The sequence below is a fragment of the Eumetopias jubatus genome, unplaced genomic scaffold (assembly GCF_037043125.1).
Source record: "Eumetopias jubatus isolate StellerSeaLion01/CBP00866 unplaced genomic scaffold, mEumJub1_p1.0 scaffold_1, whole genome shotgun sequence".
In the NCBI taxonomy this organism is placed as follows: Eukaryota; Metazoa; Chordata; class Mammalia; order Carnivora; family Otariidae; genus Eumetopias; species Eumetopias jubatus.
In genome coordinates this window covers 16,174,679-16,201,362 of record NW_028274807.1, presented here as the reverse complement: position 1 = coordinate 16,201,362, position 26,684 = coordinate 16,174,679, and the positions used below count along the sequence as shown (strand labels likewise).

At 38.2% G+C, this 26,684-nt stretch overlaps 1 pseudogene; it reads right to left on the bottom strand.

The window, feature by feature from the left end:
* LOC114217653 (small ribosomal subunit protein eS26 pseudogene) overlaps positions 1-23,429 on the bottom strand; it is a 47,454-nt pseudogene extending 24,025 nt beyond the window's left edge.
* Positions 23,430-26,684: the final 3,255 nt, after the last annotated feature.

The following is a 26,684-nucleotide window of genomic DNA, read 5'->3' as shown; positions in this document are numbered from 1 at the left end:
GATGCTGTACTTTGTCAAATGCTTTTTCTGCATCTATTGAGAGGATCATATGGTTCTTGTTCTTTCTTTTATTAATGTATTGTATCACATTGATTGATTTGCAGATGTTGAACCAGCCTTGCAGCCCAGGGATAAATCCCACTTTGTCGTGGTGAATAATCCTTTTAATGTATTGTTGGATCCTATTGGCTAGTATTTTGGTGAGAATTTTTGAATCCATGTTCATCAGGGATATTGGTCTATAATTTCCCTTTTTGATGGGGTCTTTGTCTGAGTTTGGGATCAAGGTAATGCTGGCCTCATAAGATGAGTTTGGAAGTTTTCCTTCCATTTCTATTTTTTAGAACAGTTTCAGAAGAATAGGTATTAGTTCTTCTTTAAATGTTTGGTAGAATTCCCCTGCAAAGCCATCTGACCCTGGGCTCTTGTTTGATGGGAGATTTTTGATGACTGCTTCAATTTCCTTAGTGGTTATAGGTCTGTTCAGGTTTTCTATCTCTCCCTGGTTCAGTTTTGGTAGTTGATACATCTCTAGGAATGCATCCATTTCTTCCAGATTATCTAATTTGGTGCCATATAGTTGCTCATAATATGTTCTTATAATTGTTTGTATTTCTTTGGTGTTGGTTGTGATCTCTCCTCTTTCATTCATGATTTTATTTATTTGGGTCCTTTCTCTTTTCTTCTTGATAAGTCTGGCCAGGGTTTTTTCAATCTTATTAATTCTTTCAAAGAACTAGCTCCTAGTTTCGTTGATCTGTTCTACTGTTTTTTTGGTTTCTATTTCATTGATTTCTGCTCTGATCTTTATTATTTCTCTTCTCCTGATGGGTTTGGGCTTTATTTGCTCTTCTTTCTCCAGCTCCTTTAGGTGTAGGGTTAGGTTGTGTATTTGAGACCTTTCTTTGTTTCTTGAGAAAGGCTTGTATTGCTAAATACTTTCCTCCTAGGACTGCCTTTGCTGGATCCCAAAGATTTTGAACAGTTGTGTTTTCATTTTCATTTGTTTCCGTGAATTTTTTAAATTCTTCTTTAATTTCCTGGTTGACCCTTTCATTCTTTAGTAGGATGCTCTTTAGCCTCCATGTATTTGAGTTCTTTCTGACCTTCCTCTTGTGATTGAGTTCTAATTTCAAAGCATTGTGGTCTGAGAATACGCAGGGAATGATCCCAGTCTTTTGGTACCAGTTGAGACCTGATTTGTAAACTAAGATGTGATCAATTCTGGAGAATGTTCCATGGGCACTAGGGAAGAATGTGTATTCTGTTGCTTTGGGATGGTATGTTCTGAATATATCTGTGAAGTCCATTTGGTCCAGTGTGTTATTTAAAGTCTTTATTTCCTTGTTGATCTTTTGCTTAGATGATCTGTCCATTTCAGTGAGGGGGGTGTTAAAATCCCCTACTATTATTGTATTGTTGTTGATGTGTTTCTTTGATTTTGTTATTAATTGGCTTATATAATAGGCTGCTCCCACGTTAGGGGCATAGATATTTACAATTGTTAGATCTTCTTGTTGGATAGACCCTTTAAGTAGGATACAGTGTCCTTCCTCATCTCTTATTACAGTCTTTGGTTTAAAATCTAATTTGTCTGATATAAGGATTGCCACTCCAGCTTTCTTTTGGTGTGCATTAGCATGGTAAATTGTTTTCCACCCCCTCACTTTCAATCTGGAGGTGTCTTTGGGTGTAAAATGAGTCTCTTGCAGACAGCATATCGATGGATCTTATTTTTTTATCCAATCTGATACCCTGTGTCTTTTGATTGGGACATTTAGCCCATTTACATTTAGGTTAACTATTGAAAGATATGAATTTACTGCCATTGTATTGCCTATAAGGTGACTGTTGCTGTACATTGTCTCTGTTCCTTTCTGGTCTATGTTCCTTTTAGGCTCTCTCTTTGCTTAGAGGACCCCTTTCAATATTTCTTGTAGGGCTGGTTTCATGTTTGTAAATTCTCTAAGTTTTTGTTTGTCCTGGAAACTTTTTATCTCTCCTTCTATTTTCAATGACAGCCTGGCTGGATATAGTATTCTTGGCTGCATATTTTTCTCGTTTAGTGCTCTGAGTATATCGTGCCAGTTCTTTCTGGCCTGCTGGGTCTCTCTGGATAGGTCTGTTGCCAGTCTAATATTTCTACCATTGTAGGTTACAGAGCTCTTGTCCTGAGCTGCTTTCAGGATTTTATCTTTGTCTCTGAGACTTGTAAGTTTTACTATTAGATGTCGGGGTGTTGACCTATTTTTATTGATTTTGAGGGGGGTTCTCTGTGCCTCCTGGATTTTGATGCCTGTTTCCTTCCCCACATTAGGGAAGTTCTCTGTTATAATTTGCTCCAATATACCTTCTGCCCCTCTCTCTCTTTCTTCTTCTTCTGGGATCCCAATTATTCTAATATTGTTTTGTCTTATGGTATCACTTATCTCTCGAATTCTGCCCTCATGATCCAGTAGTTGTTTATCTCTCTTTTTCTCAGCTTCTTTATTCTCCATCATTTGGTCTTCTATATCACTAATTCTCTCTTCTGCCTCATTTATCCTAGCAGTTAAGCTTCCATTTCTGATTGCACTTCATTAATAGCTTTTTTGATTTCGACTTGTTTAGATTTTAGGTCTTTTATTTCTCCAGACAGGCTTTCTCTAGTATCTTCCATGCTTTTTTCAAGCCCAGCTAGTATCTTTATAATTGTCATTCTGAACTCTAGTTCTGACATCTTATTAATGTCTGTATTGATTAGGTCCCTGGCAGTCGGTACTGCCTCTTGTTCTTTTTTTTGAGGTGAGTTTTTCCATCCTGTCATTTTGTCCAGAGGGGAACAGATGAATGAGAGAACAAAATGTTAACAGGGTAACAACGACCCGAGAAAAATATACACTAAACAAATCAGAAGAGACCTTTCAGAAAGTGGTTGCTTTTTGGTTCAGAGAGTTGCTGCCATTCTTCTCTTCGATCTCCTGTTGAATTCATAGGTGTTCAGAATGGTTTGATACCTATCTAGTTGAATTCCTGGGACCAGACCAAATTTAAGTCCCCTACTCCCCCGCCATCTTGCTCCTCCTCCTGATTAGCTTTCCTTGATGCTTGAATGATTGTTTCTTCATTATTTCTTGAAATGCACTAACTTCACATGGACATATATTAATGTAAAGAGTTCCATACCTAATCTTCATGTGCATTTTCTGTGCAGATTTAATGTTTTCATTTCAAGGATATTTTCTTGTAATATATCTTTGTAATACATTTCTTATTTCATTTGTTAGTTTTCTTCCAGACACCAATTATGCATTTGTTGGCGGCCTATTTTGGTAGTGTTTTCTCTATGATTCTTTAAGCACTCATGTTTATTTTCATTACTGTGATGTTCATAATCTTTTTCTAAATGTAAGTAAGTGGGTTTTGTCTTTTGCTCTTTCCGTCTTATTTGTTTCTTTTTGTTCTTAACCTGCTTATTTTTAATGACATTGTTTTGCTTCTCATTTTATTTTCTAAGAATTGTATTTTCCCTTCTCATATTATAGTGTTCTTTATATTCTAATTATTGTGTTCTTATTTTGTCAAAGTCAAATGGTTGTTGTTGACTCTTGTCCTATTACTCAGAGCTCTTCTGAAAAATTTCCTTCTGTTTCTTGTTTGCTTTGTTTTTCGTCTAAGTTAGTTTCTTTATTAATCACATATTATATTTTCTTTTTTTCTCCAATTTGTCCATAGATTCTTCTCACTGTTGTCACGCCATTTATTATTTTTAAAAATCTCATTCACTTTTATGGTTGGCCATGGTTCTTTACTCCTCTAACCAGCAGATTCTTTTCTTTCTTTAAGACACTGATACCCCTGGATGTTAGAAGACTCTGAGGAGCAAAGGGAGGCATTTGGGTATATTCCCACCCCCTTGAAACCTTGATTTTTGCACTTTTTCCTGATTTGATAGTGAAACAAGTGACAGTAACTTATACAGGATCTGAATAATGACTCTTACCAGTACCAAATCTGGAGTAGACTTTGTGTGTAGCCTAGCTTTAATTTGTTACCTCATTCATCACTACCACAAGCTAGCTTGCCAGAAGTATAGTGTAGCCTAAGGGTATGGTGTGTGTGTGTGTGTGTGTGTGTGTGTGTGTGTGTGTGTGTGTGTGTGCTTGGACTCTGCTTTCATTTTGGAGGCTCTCTCTAATGTTAGGCACCTGAATTCTCTCTACCCAGTCAGGATATATTCCATGTGTCGACCTTGGATTCACATTGGTGCTCAATTTACAAGCATCTCAAGGACTTTTTCTCTTTCAGAGAGAATCAGCTATGTTGCTTACATCTCTTGCTTTTCTTTACTGCCTCCCCAGTCAGAAGAGGAAGAAGATAAGCAATATGCTCTACTTCTTTTCAAATTGAGTGATGCTAGTGAGAATTCTCAGGATTTTGTTAATGGATATATGTGGCTTCTGGGGAAAGGGTAGGAGTGAAATTAGGAGCTATGCCATACTCTTCTCTGTGAGATATATCTGCATTTTAAAATTTTATTTATCATAGTTAATGACACTGGGTCATATTGCTTAATTTGTTTTGAATCTGCTGGTAAACTTTTTCTTTGTAGCTTCATAAATAGTTAATATTTCGTACTAGAAATTAGGTGAAAGTTATTGTGAAACAGCTTCATTTTTCCCCTTAAACAATAATTTCTTTTTCTGAAAAAACAAAAAAAAACCAAAAACCAAACAGCAAAAACCCCCAAAATGCTTATCTGTGTGTGTGTGTGTGTGTGTGTGAGAGAGAGAGAGAGAGAGAGAGAGAGAGAGAGAGAGAGAGAGAATGAACACAAGAATACTCTGGAATATTTTTGAGATAGTTTCCAGTTGAGAAGTTATTCTTCTTTCCAAAAGTCAGGGAGACTCAGCATGTCTCTAAGACTGTACTCACAAAAGGCAGTGGGAAGAGGAGAAAAGCAAATTTGTATGGCTTTTGTCAGATTTGTAATTTCTAAAGTTCAAGCATTGGTACATATTTGTACAGTTGCTGCAACTATAGACAGAAGATATTACACATTCTATTTTAAGAGCTTAACTTTGGGCTATTTTAAAATAGAGATTTTATAAAAAACTCTAAAATTGAGGTAAAATTGACAATGGGGAACATATTGCCTAATATTTTAGTGGAAAAAGACCCTCTAAAGTTTGTAAATCAGTGTACGATTGTCCATTGTGACTTGGATTTGACCCTGAAGGAATCAAAGGGTAATGTGGAACCCAGATAAAAGCAGAAGAAAATCACCTGGTGTAGACCCAATAGGCATTTAGGAGTAAGATTCTGGTTGTCAGTCCAGGAAAGTGACTCCTTTTAAAGAAGGGGGTTCAATCAAAGCCAATTCTCATGGGGGCCTTCATCTTTAATGAAATTCATAAAAATAAACACATGCCCTTCTTATCTCTGTTTCATACTTTATGCCTGAGGATGCTTGGCTACTCAATTTAGAAACCATATTGGTAAACATTTCTGTCAGTTATTTTATTGTGTCCTATAAAGTATGTTTAAAACTTCTATTTTACAGACAAGAAAGCAGAAATGAAGTATCTTGGAGTGTGTCTTTTTATTTTAGCACCAAGACATTTTATTTTTTTAATTTAATTTAATTTTATTATATTATGTTAGTCACCATACAGTACATCATTAGTTTTTGATGTAGTGATCCATGATTCATTGTTTTCTTTTAACACCCAGTGCTCCATGCAATACGTGCCCTCCTTAATACCCATCAGAACCAAGACATTTTAAATTAGGATATGGTAAAATTGACTTTTATCTCTTGGTGTACAGTTCTATGAGTTTTCATGCTGATCTAGATTCAGGAAACCACTACAGTAAGGATACAGAACAGTTCTCTTACCCCTTAACATTTCTTAGTGCTATGCTTTTGCAGCCACACCCTGCCCCCACTCTCCTAATCTCTGACAACCACGAATCTCTTCTCTGTGGTGATAGTATAATCTTTTTGATAAATAGAATCTTACACTATGTAACCTTTTTGGACCGGCTTCTTTTACTCGGTGTATACTGCATTTGACATTCATCCAAGTTGTTGCATGTATTGATTGCTCAGTGCTTTGTCTTTTTGTGTTTGTTCAGCCATAGTTTGATTAACCATTCACCATTGAAGAACATTTGGGTTCTTTCTGGTTTGGGGTAAATAAGGATACAGAAGCTCAAAACATCCATGTAAGGATTTTTAAGTGAACATAACTTTTCATTTCTGTGGGGCAAATACCTAGGAATGGGATTGCCAGGTCATATGGTAAATGTATGTTTCATTTTAGAAAAAAACCTGTCAAACTCTTTTCCACAGTGTCTATATTTTGCATTCCACCAGAGATGTGAAAGTTCCAGGTGCTCTGCATCTGAGCCAGGACCTGGTATTGTTAGTATTTTTTATTTTAGCCATTCTAATTGGTGTGTTTTAAGCCTGGTTTTAATTTGCATTTCTCTAATGGAAAATAATTTTGTACTTCTTTTCATGTGTTTACTTGACATCCTCTTACTTCTTTGATGAAATGTGTAAGTCTTTTGCCTATTTTTAAATTGAGTTGTTTGATTTACTACCGTTGAATTTTGAGAGATTCTTATATATTCTGGATCCAAGTACTAAGTCCAATATATGATTTTCAAGTATTTTCTCTCAATCAATAGCTTATCTTTTCATTCTTTTAATGATATCTTCCACAGAGTAAAAGGTTTTAATTTTGATGTAGTCCAACTTATTATTTTTTTCTCTAACGATGTGCTTTTGTTGCCATGTCTAAGAACACTGTCTATTCTTGATACTGAAGATTTTCTCTTCTGTTTTCATATAAAGGTTTTATAGCTGTATGTTTTACATTTATTTTTATTTTTTATATCATAGTTGCTTTATTTTTTTCATTCTTTAATTTAAACTCAATTAATTAACATATAGTGTATTATTAGTTTCAGAGGTAGGGTTCCATGATTCATCAGTTTTAAATAATACCCCCGTGCTCATTACATCAAGTGCCTTCCTTAATGTCCATCACCCAGTTACCTCATTCCCTCTGCCCTCCTCCAGCAACCCTCAGTTTGTTTCCTATGATTTAGAGTCTCTTATGTTTTGTCTCCCTCTCTGATTTCATCTTGTTTTGTTTTTCCCTCTCTTTCCCTATGATCCTCTGTTTGTTTCTTAAATTCCACATATGAATGAGATCATATAATAATTGCCTTTCTCTGATTGACTTATTTTGCTTAGCATAATACCCTTCTAGTTCCATCCATGTTGTTGCAAGATGTTCATATTTTTGCATATGAATGTCCAATTATTCCAAAACCATTCTTTGAAAAGACTACCTTTTTTCATTTAATTTTCTTTGGAATGTTGTCAAAACTAATCAGTCATATTTGTGTAGGTCTGATTTTGGACCCTCTGTTCAAATCCACCCATCATTATGTCTAAACTTTCACTAGTACTACATTGTCTTGATTACTATAACTTTATAGTAAATTCTTAAAAACGATAGGGTGACTCCTCCAACTTTATTCTTCTTTTTCAAAATTGTGTTGACTATCCCAGTTCCTTTGGCATCCCATATCAATTTTAAAATCAGTTTGTGTGTATTTACAAAAATCTTGCTGGATTTTGAGATTTTATTGGACCTATTGATCAGTTAGGGAGAATTTACTTCCTCACAGTATTAAGTCTTTCAATCCACACATGTTGTCTGTCTGTCTATTTATTTAGGTCTTTGATTACTTTCATCAATATTTTGTAGTTTTCAGCATATAGATCCTGTATGTTTTGTTAGATCTATACCTAAGTGCTTTATATTTTTAGAGCTATTGTAAGTGGTATTATGATTTTAATTTTTTCTTTTTCTTTTTCTTTTCCCCGAGAGAGTGTGAGTGGGGTGGGAGGGGCAGAGGGAGAGAAGGAATCTTAAGCAGGCTCCATGCTCAGAGCATGGAGCCTGACACAGGGTTGGATCCTTTGATCCCAAGATCATGACCTGAGCCAAAATCAAGAGTCATACACTCAACTGGCTGAGCCACCCAGGCGCCCTTAATTTTGGTTTTTAATTGTTTATTGTTAACAGGTAGACATACAATTGATTTTTGTGTGGTGACCTTGTATCACGTGACTATGATACTGGGAGGTTTTTTATTTTTGTTTTTCTTTCTTTTTTTGTAGAAACCTTGGGATTTTCTATGTAGATAATCATACTGCAAATAGGGACACTTTTATTTATTTGTTTCTAATCTGTATGCCTTTTACTTCTGTTTCTTGTTTTATTGTACTGGGTAAGACTTCTGGTGTGATGGTGAATAGGAGTGGTGTGAGTGGATATCCTTGGTTTGTTCCTAATCTTAGGGGGAAAAAACTCAGTCTCTTGCCATTAAGTATGAAAGTTATCTGAAGGTTTTTGTTGATTCCCTTTATCAGGTTTAGGAAGTTTGTTTCTATTCTTAGTTTTCTGACAGTTTTGTTTTTGTTTTCAATCAGGAATGGATGTTGAATTTTGTCAAATGCCTTTCTGCATCAGTTGGTATGATCATGTGGTTTTTCTTCTGTCGACACTCAATCTGATGGATTGCACTGACTGGCCCAGATTTTCATTTCCAGGATAAACTCCACTAGGTCATATTGTATAATTATTTTTTATATTGCTGGATTTTAAATGTTAATATTTTGTTATTTTTTTGGTTTACTTGCATATTTTCATTTGATTCTTATAGTAACCTTGTGAATTAAGAGGTATCCCCAATTTATAGAGGAACATAATGAGGATTGAGAGCATTGCTAATTTGCCCAAAGTTACACAGTGAATAAGTTTGATAAATAGATTTCTGAATCCAAAGTTATTCTCTTTCCACTCTATCACCAAGCATGGGATTTGGAAAAAGAGAGTAAGAGAGCCTCAAGAGATCTTAAGTGTGATCATGCCTTCAGGATTAGATAAATTACTTCTCAGAGTGTAAAAGTCTTCTAGATTTGTTGTCAGAGACATTAGAGAATTGGAGAGGTGAAGAATAGATTTAAGAAATATTTAAATATTTAAAAAATGGTTTTATGAAATATTTAAATATTTAAAAAATAGATTTAAGAAATTCTAGAATCCTTTATTAGATAGATGGCTGATGAACACTTGGAACAGAAGATGGTAATCAATAGGGACTGACATACATTTACTAAGAAAAGGTCAAAATAAACTCTCATTTTCTTTGATCATAGATTTCCTACATTGTGTGATCACCGTAGAATAGCAGACAAAGTATGTATCTTATTGGCTCTGGGACGCCCCAGTTGTCATCTTTGGACCAAAATCCACATGAGAGAAGATAAAGTAAGAAATAACTCCAAATTAAAACTAACTTGTATAACCAATAAGGACTAGCTTAATGTTACCTAGAAGAAGAATTACCAAATCTCAAGTCAAGTCCACAAAGATTTAATCTTCCATGACCCAGGCAGGGGTCCTCCCCGTCTGTGATCATTGTGTTGATTGTATCCCATAATAAACTTCTACAGTGTGCTCTTTTCCCACATCCTAGATTATTCCACAGTATTCCTAGGGGAGTGAAGAGCCACATTTCCTAGAAATATGCGAGTTTTCTAAGGGGATAAGGATTTCTGCATTCTCATGACCACTGGCATATGATTTGGTAGTGTGCCCCCTCATTGGAGCCCTGTGGTTTCTTTCTAGACAGTTTCTGCTGTTGTTTTTGTGATTGGTTCCTCCTTTGGCTTTTTTTTAAAATCAGTTAGCTATTTGTGCAGTTCTTCTTTTTTTTCTATAGTAGTAACTATAGATAGCACAAATAACCACCCCCCTTCAATCTTTATTATTGTCTTGCCTTGGAAAAAGCCTAAATAATCTTTTGAACAAGATAGAGGCATGTGGGATGGCTGATACTACAAACAGGAGACTTTTCAGGTAGTCGGACAATCACATGAAGGGGTATAAATCAAGGGAGGTCAACCTGGAAGGAAATTTCTCCAGGCATCCAAGCATGCTGCAGTTCTTTGTTCTTGGAGTTTTTTGTGAACTTGTTTTTTTTTTTTTTTTTTTAGTAAGCCACCATGGAGGCTTGCTTGAACTCGTGACCCTGAGATCAAGACTTGAGTTGAGACCAAGAGTCGGACACTTAATTTATTGAGCCACCCAGGTACGCTTCCTGTGAAAATTTTTATCAGTGACTTGGGCATAAACATAAATCCATGTTTATCACACTTACCAGCTTATAGTTTATAAAGCTGAGGGTAAAAGATGAAAGGATGAAAGATCTCTCCAGGCTGGACCACTGGCTATGAAATGACATGAAATATGTGAGTCCCTATTATCAACTTCAAAAGGTCAATTTTACAATGATAAGATATAACATACAAACCTTTCTGACAGCAGTCAGACACCTTCTGACACTTAACTGACCGAGCCACCCAGGTGCCCCAAAGATCTTTCCTTTTTAATGATTTAGCCAAGAAATGGGGTTTCCACTTCTTTTTTATTAGACTATAGTTTATTTTTTCAATTTGTTACGGGTTAGGTATCACTAGACATTTGCATTATTCATATCCATTATTTTGTCAAAATGTAGCTCTCTGTTGGTTTTTTAAGTCCTTAATTTTTCTGAATTTAAGAAGTCACTTTACAGGCATTTTTTTCCACATTCAGGTCATGGTAATTATTTGCAAAGCCAATAATAATATATCTTCAGTTTCATGTACTTTACATATTCCCCCATAGTTAAACAGTGAACATTAAGATTTTTTAAATGTTAATTTTTTCTGGGAGCCTGGGTAGCTCAGTTGGTTAAGCGACTGCCTTTGGCTCAGGTCATGATCCCGGAGTCCTGGGATCGAGTCCCACATCAGGCTCCCGGCTCAGTGGGGAGCCTAATTCTCCCTCTGACCCTCTCCCCTATCATGCTGTTTCTCTCTCTCTCTCTCTCAAATAAAGAAATAAATAAATAAAATCTTTAAAAAAATAAAATTTTTTAAATGCTAATTTTTATTATGCAGTGACCCAAATACCCCAATAATGAAAAGTTGAGTCAAACCAATTGCCTGCCCTCAAAATAGTTCAATGTAACACTAATTTCAATTTCCTAACAACACAAGTCAGCAGTGTACTCTTCAGTGGATTTCCCACCACATTCTTAACATTATTTTACCCTGGATCCTTGGAACACTGTGTTTTCTGGTTCCTCTCTGCTTCTCTGGCTTCTTCACAATGGCCTTTCCCTCATTCTCATCTTAATTGTGGTTCTACTTGAACAAAGTCCTTGTCATTGTCTTGTTTCCTTAGGATTTTCTACTTTAACGTTTCACCTACTTCCATGCCTCACAAGGTGGAGCCCCATTTTTCCTACTGCCTGCCATGCCCTGGATCTCCAGCTCCTACTTAGGGCTCTCTATATAGGATTATAGATCTAAGATCCAACTCAAACAACTTTTGTTTTCACCTCAAAACAAAACTTTGGGATCTTTCTCTCAGCCATTAAAGCTCAGAATATATCACACTCTTTGCTCCTGATTGCAGAGGTAGTGTCTTGTGATTGGGAAGAGCAGAATTTCTGACCCAGGATAACTAGGTTCAAACCCAAGCCCTTTCCACTTCCAGCTGCAAACCTGCACTAAATGTTTAGCCTTTTGAGGCCTCATTTTTCCCATATGTCAAATGGAAATGATAGGAACAAAAAGTGGATGTTGATGTCCACATAGCTGGAGCAACTATTATGGATTTGAGAGCCCAAACTTCTAGGTCAACCAGGTCATTATTTTGGTTATTCAGACATGTTTCCGATGCAATGTGGATATCAACAAAACATTAAACACTAAACATAAAACATTATGCTTAGTTTTTAAGTGACTCCCTAGTGGCAATTTTTTAATATACTTAATATATTCACTGAGATATGTGAATATATTAAAGTGTGGAAAAATTAATATACTGTATTAGTTTGTCAGGGCAGCTATAACAAAAGTACAAAAGACTGGGTGGTTTTCACACAAAAATAGACTCCAAATGGTTGAAACACCTAAACGTGAGACAGGAGTCCATCAAAATCCTAAAGGAGAACACAGGTAGCAACCTCTTCGACCTCAGCCACAGCAACTTCTTCCTAGAAACATCGCCAAAGGCAAGGGAAGCAAGGGCAAAAATGAACTATTGGGATTTCATCAAGATAAAAAGCTTTTGCACAGCAAAAGAAACAGTCCAGAAAACCTAAAGACAACCGACAGAATGGGAGAAAATATTTGCAAATGACATATCAGATAAAGGGCTAGTATCCAAAATCTATAAAGAACTTATCAAACTCAACACCCAAAGAATGAATAATCCAATCAAGAAATGGGCAGAAGACATGAACAGACATTTTTCCAAAGAAGACATCCAAATGGCCAACAGACACACGAACAAGTGCTCAACATCACTCGGCATCAGGGAAATCCAAATCAAAACCTCAGTGAGATACCACCTCACACTAGTCAGAATGGCTAAAATTAACAAGTCAGGAAACGACAGATGTTGGCGGGGATGTGGCGAAAGGGGAACCCTCCTACACTGTTGGTGGGAATGCAAGCTGGTGCAACCCCTCTGGAAAACAGTATGGAGGTTCCTCAAACAGTTGAAAATAGAGCTACCCTACGATCCAGCAATTGCCCTACTGGGTATTTACCACAAAGATACAAATATAGGGATCCGAAGGGGTACGTGCACCCCAATGTTTATAGCAGCAATGTCCACAATAGCCAAACTGTGGAAGGAGCCAAGATGTCCATCGACAGACGAATGGATAAAGAAGAAGTGGTATATATACACAATGGAATATTATGCAGCCATCAAAAGGAATGAGATCTTGCCATTTGCAACGATGTGGATGGAACTGGAGGGTGTTATGCTGAGTGAAATAAGTCAATCAGAGAAAGGCATGTATCATATGATGTCAATGATATGAGGAATTCTTAATCTCAGGAAACAAACTGAGTGTTGCTGTAGTGGTGGGGGGTGGGAGGAATGGGGTGGCTGGGTGATCGACATTGGGGAGGGTATGTGTTACGGTGAGCACTGTGAAGTGTGCAAGACTGTTGAATCAGATCTGTACTTCTGAAACAAATAATGCAACATATGTTAAGAAAAAAGAAAAAGAAGAAGATAGCAGGAGGGGAAGAATGAAGGGGAGTAAGTCGGACGGGGAGACGAACCATGAGAGACGATGGACTCTGAAAAACAAACTGAGGGTTCTAGAGGGGAGGTGGGTAGGGGCATGGGTTAGCCTGGTGATGGGTATTAAAGAGGGCACATTCTGCCTGGAGCACTGGGTGTTATGCACAAACAATGAATCATGGAACACTACATCAAAAACTAATGATGTAATATGTGGTGATTAACATAACAATAAAAATTAAAAAAAAAAGAAAAAAAATTACATGGTCAATAAATAGTACATTAAACAAAACAAAACAATACAAAACAGACTGGGTGGTTTAAACAATAGAAATTTATGTCCTCACAGTTCTGGGGACCAGAAGTTGAGATCAAGGTGTTGCAAGGGTTGGTTTTTTCTTCAGGCCTCTCTCTCTGGCTTGTAGATGGTTATCTCCCTGTGTTCTCACGTTGTCTTCTGTCTGAGTGTATCCGTGTCCTAATATTTTCTTATAAGGACACCAGTCATATTGGATTAGGACCTACTTAACGATCTCATTTTATCTTAATCACCTTTTTAAAAGCCTCATCTCCCAAAAACAATCACATTCTGAGGTACTGGGGATAAGGGCCTCAGCATATAAGTTTTGGGGATGGGGGTGGGGGGGACACAATTCAGCCCACAGCATATACCTACCTGAGGCCTTAATGGGTGAAAAAATGAGTAGAGTTTTAAATTTATCTGCTGTACTATTTCCCCTGAGGTAATCTAAAATAACCTGGGGAATCTAGGTGGTTTTTAAAGCAGTTACTTTTGTGGTGTTTCATCATTACTTCTGAGTGAAGGGAAATGAAACTCAAGCTGGCCTATTTGGTTTCTCTGACACCAGCTTTGCTCACCCTTCTTGGGGAAGGGTGATTTTGAAACTACAGACTAGAAAGCTTTTGGATTGTGTGAGTCATGCTCTTTCTGTGACCCTTACCATGCTGGGTGATCAGGAGATGGCTGTAAAGTTACTCCTCTGGGCAAAGACCAAATTTCCTTTCTGATAGCAATCTCTACACCAATATCACTCTGATACATCATGCATTATTGTGCGAAGCTTAAAAATCAATCCACTTAATATTTTCCCTTCTATAGTGGAGTTTAGCTCCTTTACAGATCAGGTTCGTGGTCTTGGGTGGGGACCCAAAGTAGGGGGAGTAGGAGGCTGGAGTTTGCTTCTCACATGAGTATGGGCTCAAGTGCCCTCTTGTGTCTGCTTTGGCTTACTTTGCAGAGGAAGAGCCCAAGTTACATGGAATCCCATTGCCCATCTAACTCCTGTCTCTTGATTTTCAGACAGATTTTAATTCCTATTAATTCCTGGTGATAGAATCATTTTCTGTAGGGTTCAGTTCATCTCGATGATTCTTTGAAACCTTTAACTCGCATGGTTATTTGAGTTGTGTCGTAGCTCAGTCAGCCCTGAAAGCTATTCTGACGAGGTCATGGTTATTGTGTGGTTTATGCAAAGAGAAACTCTGGCCATAGTCTGCTCCAAGTGGCAAAAACAGGTGCTGTCAGAAGAGACAAAGTGAATATAGTAAGTGCTGAAGAAGCATTTCCTCCTGAGAAGTTCATCACTTTGTGAAGCCCAAGGGCAACGGAGTGATCATGGAAAGACTGTCTTCCACTGGAGCCTGATAATACTTGCAGAATGAAGTTAAGTTGCTCTTCTGATGGTTGAAACTATCTGTTGACGATGTCATGTATTCTATTTTGCTGAGTAGGTATTTAGGATCTTCTTTGGGAGGAAATGAAAGTATGACAACTGGCAAGGGGGAAGGAAATCTACAGAAATTTGCCTTTTCTGTGTATTTCTAACATCTTTATGTCAATGTAGTGTTTTGAAACAATGTCCAGTCTACCTACAAGCCTTTTTAAATGAGTCCTTTACTCGTTTTCTCATATAAAAACCTAAGTTAGCTGTACCCACCCGGCCAAGTTCTTTGTTTTCATCATTTGTCGGAAAGTGTTTTTGTTAAGCACTTCCCTCATCTTCCTTCCTCTTCTGATTCCCTTCCACTCCACCCACCTGCCTTCCTGATCCCCAGTCCCAAAGGGAGAGTGATGCATCTTACTCATGCTTTATGCAATTCTCATTAGGGAGGCTCCTTACCTCTGACAATAAGGTTGACTTGTGGAATTCTCAAAGATGAAGTTTTGATGGTTAGGGAGATCATGTGGTTTGATTTTTCCCCTCCCACATGCAGATAATATCTACAGAACAGTATCTTATACCTCTATTCTGTATGGAAACCTTGAGCAGAAATGTCCTGGGCTGATCACTCGCTAATTGTATCAAGATTCAGAAGGCCTTGCTCTTGTAGTCACACCTTCTTTCTGCTGACCTGGACTGGACATTAGGGGTTCCTGCCAGGCCCTTATATTTATTTTGGAACAGGCCAGTGTAGAGACTAAGGAAGGGCTCTCACCAGCAGATGGAAAATTCAGCCCCCAGCCCTGCCCTGCCTCTGCCATATGCTCACTGGCTCAGATGGGTCATTTAACCTCTCTGGACTTAGTTTCCTTATCTATAAAAGAAGGACACTGGCCTGATAGGGGAATCTGGTTCTAATATCCTTTCCAGCTATGGCTGCTCTGTGGTAACACATCCTTGGACAATCATTGTTTGGGTCCCATTGAGCTTTGCCTTTCATGAGTTCCCTCTGCTCATCCTTTTTCCCAGACTCCTAAGTCCTAGAGGGTGACTCATCCCCTCCAGTTGGTCTAGCCAAAGAGTGAATCTTCTTTGCTGCTAATCTTCTGAAGAATAATTCATTCCAGGGACAGCAGACATCATCTGTGATTGCACCAGTCAGCTTGCTGCTGGCTGTCTTCATGAGGCCCGGGCCCCACCACCAAGCAAAGCTTGCCAAGGATTGGGGTGTAGCTCCCACAGCTATGCTTGAGGTCTGCTTCCCAGCCCTGTCTGTCCTTGCTGGATGAGGCAGCAGCATTCTAGGAACACATGCCCTCTGCTCAGCCTGCTTTCCTGCCATCCAACTCATTTTCTGAATCTCACCGTTCTTTCCTCCCTGCTAGTCCTGGCAAGACTGAGTTTGTCAGGCCCTGCAAGTCCCTGTGGGCCTGTCCAGGTTGTTAGGACTTTGGTTGCTCTTGGCTTCTTCCCTAAATATTTTTAAATACTTTTAATTGATTTGAAAAACATGCTAACGTTGAGTTTTAAAGTATTTGTAATTGCAGCCCAAGGCCACTGGCTGACCAGTGGAGTTGTCAAACAGTCCATAAATAAACAACTTAAAAGGGAGAGGTGGAACCATGAAGGCAGTTGCCGAACTGGGAGCCCAAAGAAGCAGTTTCTCTCTAACAGCCCTGCCTGTGTATCTTAATTCCATAGACTCCAAGAAGGAGGACAAGTTAACTTGCTTTGGATTTCAAGAAATAGGTTACAGTGAGACAGATATAAACCTATGCTTGCCCAACTCCTTAAAGGCTGAGCTATGTTATAGGCACTCCCAGAGTTGTAAAATGGTTAATTATGACTCCCTAGGATAATGATGGCTTGTAGCAGCCCAGCTCTTCCAGGATGGCACAACAATTGCTCTTTATCCCTGGTACATCTGATTACAGATAACATAGATCTTGAACCAATCCTAGCTAGTCTCTGGCTCATGTTTAGATTAAAATCCAAACCCCTTAAACAATGGAATACCCTCAGAGGTGGGATGCTTATCCCAATGCAGTTGTGCTACTACTTTGTGGTATCAGATGTATTAGTCAGCTTAGCTGTAGTAACTAACACACAGTGTCCAAATCACAGGGGCTCACGCCAACAAATTTTCATTTCCCACTTGCATGGTATGGCAGTAACTATGAATTGGTTGCTACGATTCTGCTCCAAATGTCTCCTCTGTTCAGGGATCAGCAAAAGAGCAGCCCTCAGTTGAGATATGCTATTTTTGTGGCAGAGAGAAAACAGAGAATTGGCTAAAAACTGTGGTTCTTCTAAGTGTTTGCTTGGAACTGGGACACCATGGCCTCTGCTTGCATTTCATTTGCTCAGACAAAAGTCACAAGGCCAAATCTGGTAATGTGGCAAAGCAGTGCGCTCCACCCATAGAGAAGCACTAGAGGTCCCCTAGAAATGGGCTGGGATGTGCAATCACCTTACGGGGAAGAGAGCCAACGTGGGGAACAATAACATAATCCATCATATTGGGTTGACATGCCAGACATGTAACTTCATGAGAAAGGCAAGGCTTTCAGCAGAAGTCTCAGACCCATAAATCTACCTTTCCTATCCTAGAATGCTCTCATATGAAGGAGACAGAGAAGATCTCTTTGATTTTCACACTTGGGAAGCCTTATACCAATGTTCCTTTTGTGAGATGAAGTATGGCTTTGATCTCACTCCTTCGAGGTTCACTGATTCCTACCTTAGACTGTATCTCCTTTCCTGTGAGTTGCTTCCATTGGTTTGATTTCATCTTTTGATTTCATTTGGTGTCTTTGGTGTTAGTAAAAGTCCGCTTTGCTCTTCTTTGGGCTGACTCTGAAATAGAGCTCTTGCAGCTGCAAAATCACTGTGATTGGGAGCTAGGCCAGAAGATGCAGGAATCAGCATAGGCAGAGACCAGAGCGTCTTAGCTCTGAGACGGATTCGAGAAGTAGAAGATGATGGAAGAGTGAGACATAGAAACAAATGCATCAATTCCTCTATTTTAACTGATTGATTGGTTGATTGGTTAAATTTTTAAAAGATTTTATTTATTTATTTTACAGAGAGAGAGAGTGAGCACAGGCAGAGGGAGAGGGAGAAGCAGGCTTCCTGTGGAGCGGGGAGCCCAACGTGGGGCTCGATCCCAGGACCCTGGGATCATGACCTGAGCTGAAAGCAGACACTTTAACTGACTCAGCCACCCAGGCACCCTGGTTGATTGGTTAATTATTAAAATACCAAGGGAAGGGATGCCTGGGTGGCTCAGTTGGTTAAGTGTCCAACTCTTGATCTCAGCTTGGGTCTTGATCTCAGGGTCTTGGTTTGGGGCTGCATTGGGCCCAGCATTGGGCTCCATGAGCCTACTTAAAAAGAAAGAGAAGAAAAAAGAAAAGAAAAAAAGAGAAAAAATACCAAGGGAAAAAATAAAGGAAAATGAAAAGCAATTTTCATATCCCTGCAAGCAAAATATGAAAAATAATAGCTGCCTTTTACTGATATTTTCCTGTATGCCAGCCCCTGTGCCAAGGCCTCAGCAGACACGAGAAGTGGAACTATGCTGTCCATGTTGCAGATGTGGGGCTGAGGCTTAGAGAGAGTTACTACTTGCCCAATGCCCCACAGCTGGCTTGTGGTGAAACTCACACGAGAACAATGGTTACCTGATTGTATAGCTCATGTTTGTAAAGAAGATATTGTTAAATAAAATGATTCTACTTAATGCACCAAAGAAATTGATTGAGCACAAAATTCCCTTTCTTAAGAGTCAGAGAGTTGCCTTGGGGACACTTGATGGGTTGGCATTTTCGCAGTCAAGGTGCTTGGGTTCCGTGCCCATGCCTCTAGCTCTAGCTCTTCCACCATCTACACACTGTTTTGTTTCAAAATGAACACAGTTCTTTTACTTTTTTTTTTTTTTTCTGGTGCCCCCGACCATATACCTCCCACCCCTCCTCAACCTAAGCTTTTCCAGAAAGTGTGACAGGCAGGTGGAATTTCCATCTCCAGCTGCAGAGCAGTGGTTATGGATAGCATTTAAACCTACAGCTTGATTGGTCTGTCTCCTCTGAATTCCCAGCGTTTTCCATTTTCTCAGTTTCTCTATGAATCATCATGTCCCTTAGTGCCTTTCTTCCACCTTACTAACCAAAGGAGTAGTCTCTTAGAATTAGGGTTATACAAAACAAATATATTGATAATGACACACTTATAATGAGGAAGTTTTCCTCTAAAAATTATGCTAACACACTTTATATAATTATAATGTATTTGTTCTTCAGTGTTTATATCCTCTTTTTGAAACAAAAAATACACTGTATGTTAGAGTTTGGCAAGATCTAGCCAAAAGCAAGGAAAATTTATTTTAAGTGCTGCAATTATGTCAATTACATCATGAAATCATGAATTGTGGCTCTGTCAAAATGTGCTGTATTTCCTCAGATGTGCAAAAGACGATGAATCCCCAAGATAACTCACTGAGGTGTCTGTGTTAGGCTAACGTATTTGATATCATTCCCAGATAACTTACATGGTCAGAGAGATTCTCATTATGCAACCCATCCTTGAGCAAGAGACACTAGGGATTTTGTTCAACCACTCAATGTTCAGATGAGTGTAGATGAGGTAGCCAAATCAGGTTAATCCTCTATCCATCTGTGGCAGCATTTATTTAAAAAATATTTACCGATGCTTTCTATGTGCCAGACACCATTTCCAAGTGTTGGGGACTCCCAGGAATGAAACTGATGTGTACCCCTCCTCTTGGGGAGGTTACACTCCAGCATTAGGTGTTACAACAACACATTCTGAAAAATGTGCTTGGTGGTTTTTAAGGCTTAAATAGTTCAAAAGGATCAGAGTATAAAATTTCTATATTAAGCATCTTTTAAAAGAAATTTTTAGGCACTTGTCTAAGTTAGCTTACATTATTCATTTACTGCATTTCTTTCTTTTTTTTTTTTTAAAGATTTTATTTATTTATTTGAGAGAGAGCAAGAGAGCGAGCATGGGGAGGGGGGTAAAGGGCAGTGGCAGAGGGAGAAGAGGGCTCCTGGCTGAGCAGGGAGCCCAGTGCAGGGCTCAGTCCCAGGACCCTGGGATCATGACCTGAGCTGAAGGTAGACACTTAACCAACTGAGCCACCCAGGCGTCCCCATCTACTGCATTTCTTGATAAATAATTTATTTTGTTTATCTTTCAGTCTATAATGTATTTGCAAGGTTGGGAAGAACAGGATAAACTTCAATTAAAACAATATGTTAGCTACATTTTGAAGTAATAGGCTCAACATGCTTATTACCTGAGGTGGATTTGCTGTTGAAAGCAATGGGCCTAACTGCTAATTTGGAAAAAAAAAAAACAACAACTTAGGAAAACACTACTGACCAAAAATTCTGGAAGTGCAGGGAACGTGGTATAATTAATTATGATAATTTTAAAAGGATCTGAAGGTTGAAGAAATATAGACTGAATATGTTTTGACATTATAAGTGATACATCGATGGAAATGAGTTTATCCTGTGTTTCCTGACTTGGTGGGACACTCTGTGTTTTACTTTTCTACCCACTGCAGTAAGGAAGTACCTCCTTCCTGATACTTCCTACATAGCTCTTGTTTGATCTCCCCTTTATTCTTCCTACCTTGTGAAACAGAAGCAAAGATTGGATGCATGCTAGTAACAAAAAGGTGGAATGGAATGCTGATTTTCTTCTAGAATACTATTAACTTACCTTTACTGAGGTGATGGAGGTCTGGTGGAAAGAGACAGGAAATCTATCTTCTGGTTCTACATCAGTTGCCAAGGGCTTTCTGATAGAGGCCAAACTGCTTTCCCTCGCGTCCTCCTCTATAAAATGAGGAGGAGGAGGGAGATATCTTCTAAGTCCCTTCTTGTTCTAACATGATGTGTTTCCACTCCATATGTGTGTCATTGTGACCTTGAGAGGGTGGGAGGTTACCATTTCTTCCCATTTTTTTGGATGTGTCTGCCCATAATCACCATCTCCTTAAGGGTTTGGATTAATCATTAATGATAATTCTTTCGTGCTTTGTTAATAAAAAAATTAGAATGTCAATTGACCCTTCTCTTAATCAATTAGAAATTGTATGAAAGAGTGAGAAATGCACGAATTCTGGGGAGACAAGGACAGTATCCCATTACTTGTTAGTCTGATTTTATGGCTTATTATTATTTTTGAATATTTTAAGTACACACACACAAAGGTAATTTTATCCATTCTGACAGGTGTGAGGTGGTATTTCATTGTAATTTTGATCTATATTTCCCTGATGATGAGGGATGTTGAGCATCTTCTCATGTCCCTGCTAGCCATCAGTATGTCTTCTTTGGAAAAATGTTCATTCATGTTTTCTGCCCATTTTTTAACTGGATTATTATTATTATTATTTAGAGATTTGTTTTTTTGTTTGTTTATTTGACAGAGAGAGACACAGCAAGAGAGGGAACACAAGCAGGGGGAGTGGGAGAGGGAGAAGCAGGCTTCCTGCCGAGCAGGGAACCCGATGAGGAGCTCGATACCAGGGTCCTGGGATCATGACCTGAGCCGAAGGCTGACGCTTAACGACTAAGCCACCCAGGTGCCCCGATTATTTGTTTTTGAGTATTGAGTTTTATAAATCCTTAATGTATTTTGGATCCTAACTTTTTAACAGATATGTCATTTACAAATATCTTCTCCCATTCTGAAGGTTGCCTTTTAGTTTTGTGATTGTTTCTTTTGCTGTGCAGAAGCTTTTATCTTGAAGAAGTCCCAATCATTTATTTTTGCTTAATTGTTTCCCTTGCCTCTTTGTGGCAAGGGAATGTATCTAGATGTGTCTAGTAAGAAGTTGCTACAGCTGAGTTAAGAGGTTTCTGCCTGTGTTCTCCTCTAGGATATTGATGGATTTCTGTCTCACATTTGGGTCTTTCATCCATTTTGAATTTATTTTTGTGTATGGTGCAAGAAAGTGGTCGAGGATGTGGAGAAAGGGGAATCCTCTTACACTCTTGGGGGGAATGCAAACTGGGGCAGCCACTCTGGAAAACAGTGTGGAGGTTCCTCACAAAGTTAAAAATAGAACTACCCTACGACCCAGCAATTTTACAACTAGGTATTTACCCAAAGGATACAAAAATACTGATTTGAAGGGATACATGCTCCCCGATGTTTATAGCAGCACTATCAACAACAGCCACATTATGGAAAGAGCCCAAATGTCCATCGATTGATGAATGAATAAAGAAGATGTGGTATATTTGTACAATGGAATATTACCAGCCATCAAAAGGAATGAAATCTTGCCATTTGCAATGACATGGATGGAACTATTAAGTCAGTCAGAGAAAGACAATTATATGATTTCACTCATATGTGGAGTTTAAGAATAAAACAGATGAACATATGGAGGAAAAAGAGAGAAAGAGGCAAACCATAAAAACAGACTCTTAACTATAGAGAATAAATTGAGGGTTGCTGGAGGGGTGGTGGGTGGGGGAATGGGGATTAAGGAGGGCACTTGTTGTGATGAACACTGGGTGTTGTATGTAAGTGAGGAATCACTAAATTCTCCACCTGAAACTAGTATTACCCTGTTAACTAAATGGAATTTAAGTAAAAACTTGAGAAAAAGAAAGGACTTTCAGGAACGATGGTTTCCAGAACTCAACCACATTGAATTCTTATATTTTCATGTTTGAAAAACATAGATCAATTTTGTTGAAGATGATGAATTAAAGATTAGGAAGAGGAGGCCTAGGATATTTCAAATATTTTGACACACTCTTTCTCAGGAACCTTCACGTGGGTGTCCTGTAAATCAAAATAAGATAAATTAGTAGCCCCCTAAAGAAGTCTGTGACCAGTCTGTACGCAAACCAGAACATATGGCAAAGGGTGCTGTTTCCATGCATTCCTCTATCCAGGAGGAAGGCTGAAATGTTATTTTCATAGTCAGATGATTCAAATAGTAATGGTTTATTTACTCTCCCCTAGCATGGTTGGGAAATACACTAGATTAAAACTCAGGCAACTGAGTTTGTTTCTGATCCGCCAAGTACCAGGGTAAGTTGGTCTCTCCATGTGAGCTTCTTGGCAAATGTCTCCTCAGGCCTTTACTGGAGAGACAGGAAACAATGACGACAGAGCCGGGCAAGCCCAGACCCCACACGAGCCTCCTCTGTAATTTTGGATAGTTCTGGAAACTGGACTATCAGCTCTAATTACCTATGTCGGGAAACCAATGAGCACTCCGCCGCGTTTCTCAACAGCTTGCCTGAGCCCTGTTTCTAAAAACAGCTCAGACCTGCTCCACGGGAGCATTAATCCTGGCAGGCGGAAGACGGTGAACTCATTTTGGGCATATGTTTCTGCCAACAACAGAAAGATCCACTTGTTCCAAGCATAGACCTGACCCAGCTATGTGGTAGCTGTAAATTGTTTCACTTTTGCAACTTGAGAAGTTACGTACTTTCACCTTATAGCAGATCTTGGTCCGATAATTTTTAGTGAACTTCTGGCTCTCTGCAGACACAACTACCGAAACCACAACTATCTCCACCACCATTAGAACAAAATGAATTTCGGTGGTTGAGTGCCATTCCTCAGCTCTTTCTCAGAGCCATCAAGCTAATTGGAACAAACGAACCAACTTCTTGTGTCATCGGCACCAACAGCTGAGTTGTTAAGTGGGAGTTGTGTGTGTGTTTTTCTACTCTCTGCACACCAAACTGTGAGGACCATTTTAAAATGGTGATCATTTTGTAGAAAGAAAGCCAGGGTAAAAATCAATAGTCCAAAGTTACAGCTCAGTGACGGGGCCATGAATTCTTTACTCTTTCATTCCATACAGTGGCGATCAAATATAAAACCAAGAACAAAAATATATTTCTGTAAATGTTTTCTTTTCAACCTGAGATTTTAAGCTTTTTTGTAGATATTAATTTCCTTAAGTTTTGTGATAAGAATACTACTATGAATGGTTACATTGTGTTACTACATCTGAGTGATTGCATGTTATAAAGACATAATGATGTCTTGCAAATGATTTTGAGAAATGTTCCATGAATATGCCTACAATTTGTTATTTCTACCTAATTCAGAGTTTGTATTCATGAGAAATGGCTTCAGGATGAGAAAATGTACCACACAATTTTATTTGATGCTTTTAAATAATTATGAAGAGAAAAATGGAAGAGAAGAATGTGTAGACTATACTCTTTAATATATTTCAGCAAATATAAGAGCTGACTGCGCTGGCCACTTTGTTAGCTAAAGGGTATCCATTCAATAGAATGCTTGTTTAGGAAAGAAGTAATTATCTTATAGGTTTATTAAAGGATATTATCTTGGATGAGCTAAAATGTTTAAATAAATGATCTTGACAGGAAAGATCTTGAAACAAAACACAGCTAGGGTATAAGGCAATCTTCACTTGAACTTGGACTTGTAAGAATAAGTATGCAATGTTGCCCGGTGAGACTCATAGGGTGTTAGCACCATCTGGGACCTGTTGATGTTTTACAGATGAAGCAATTGTCCAAGCTTCTAAGAGTGAGCAGAGTTTGAAACTCAGGTTTTCTTATTTCGAGCCATTTGCTGGTTCTCTTCCAAAGGAAAAAATTTCCTTCACCTGGCAGCTTTGCAAAATTTATGTAAGGATATTAACTTGAGGTTGGCTGCTCTCAAGGCTATGCTTCTCCAGAAGTATTTTTTCCCATCAAGAAATAATGCTGAACACCTCACCAAAAAAGACATATAGATGGCAAATAAGATGAAAAGATACTTCACATCATATGTCATCAGGGAAATGCTAATTAAAATAGCAACGAAATACTACTACGTACTTACTAGAATGGCCAAAATCCAGAACACTGACAACATCAAATGCTGGTGAGGATGTGGAACAAAAGGAAGTCTTGTTCATGGCCAGTGGGAATGTAAAATGATAGAGTCACTTGGAAGACAGTTTGGTGATTTCTTATAAAACTAAACATACTCTTAGCACACAATCCAGCAGCTGTGTTCCTTGGTATTTACCCAAGGGAATTAAAAACTTGTCCCTTCCAAAACCTTCACATAAATGCTTATAGCAGCTTTATTCATAATTGCCAAAATCTGGAAGCAACAAAGATGTCCTTCAGTAGGTGAATGGATAAACTGTGGTACATACAGACTATGGAATATTATTCAACATTTAAAAAAGTTATCGAGCCATGAAAACACATGGAAGAAACTTAAATGCCTATTACTAAGTTAAAAAAAAACCTGAAAGGTTATATATTATATCATTCCAATGGTGTGACATTCTGGAAAAGGCAAAACTATGGAGACAGTGAAAGTATCAGTAGTTGTCTGGGATTGGGGGAGATGAAAAGATGGAGCACAGAGGATGTTGAGGACAATGAAACTATTCTGTATGATACTCTAATGATGAATACATGTCATTATACATTTGTCCAAACCTATGAAATATGCAACACCAAGAGTGAACCCTATTGTGAACTATGGACTTTGAGTGACGATGTATCAATTATAGGTTCATTAATTGTAACAAATGTAGCACTCTGATGGGGGATGTTGATAATGGGGAAGACTATGCATGAGTTGGGGCAGGGAGTATATGGGAAATCTCTGTACCTGTCTCTCAATGGCTATGAACCTAAAACTGTTCTTAAAAAAAGGAGGTCTGTTAAAAATAATTAAAAAAAAAAGAAATAACACTGGAAATCATAGCCAAATTCATATTTTACATTTAAAATTTACCTTTTAAATTGGTTGTACAAGATGAAAAATGGGAAACCTTTTTTTCATCTGTCTCAAGAATGTACATGTGAAGATTCCTCATACTTTAAAATCCTAACAGGGGCACCTGGGTAGCTAAGCATCAGTCAGTTAAGTGTCTGACTTTTGATTTCAGCTCAGGTCATGATCTAGGGGTCGTGGGATTGAGCCCTGCATCGGGGTCTGTGCTCCGTGGGGAGTCTGCTTGAGATTCTCTGCCCCTCCATCTCTCTCTCTCTCTCCCCCCGACTCTAAAATAAATAAATAAATCTTTAAAAAAATCCTAACATAAAGAAAGTGAGCATATGTAGGCAATGAACTTTGATTTAACCCCTAGTAAGAATATGGGTTTTACCATTTTCCAGTGGAAAAACTTGGGTTTATGCTCAATATCTCAATTCCTTATAATTCTACATTCTTGAGTTAATTAAATATAAAAATTATCCAGTGTTATTTTATGCAGCCATTTCCCTTTGCTATATAATGATTCTTGTTACATAGAGTAAATACTCAGCAAAAAGCAGGATGCATATTTTTGAATGGTTGCTTTTTGTCCAGTAGAAATTTTGTCTTTTGGTCACATGAACTTCTAAGTAGTCACCAAATTTTGTTTGACTTCTCTTTCTTATTTTAACAGATATTAAGATCTCTATTAAAATTTTCTATTTTCAGTTTATTCGCTATTAGATACAGTAACACTGAGTCTTTATTCACAAGAGGAAGGGCTTATTTCACCATTTCCTTCATAGTTCCCAAAGTGCTTTTTTTGGATGATTTCATTTCTTCTTCCAAGAAGAAAATTGGCTAAACTTCCCTTAAAAGTTATATTGTACAGAAGGTGTTCCAATATTTCATTTGCTCACAAATGAGAAACAGAATTTTTACAACATGACTTTCCTTCTGTGTGGTGAGCACAGTGGGTGGGAATCAGCATCACTAAAGAAAAAGACAAACGCTCCTTTGTCTTTCTCCTATTACAGATTCTAGAAATCCAGGGTTCTGTCCAAATTCTTGAAATCATATAATTTATGTCTGTTTC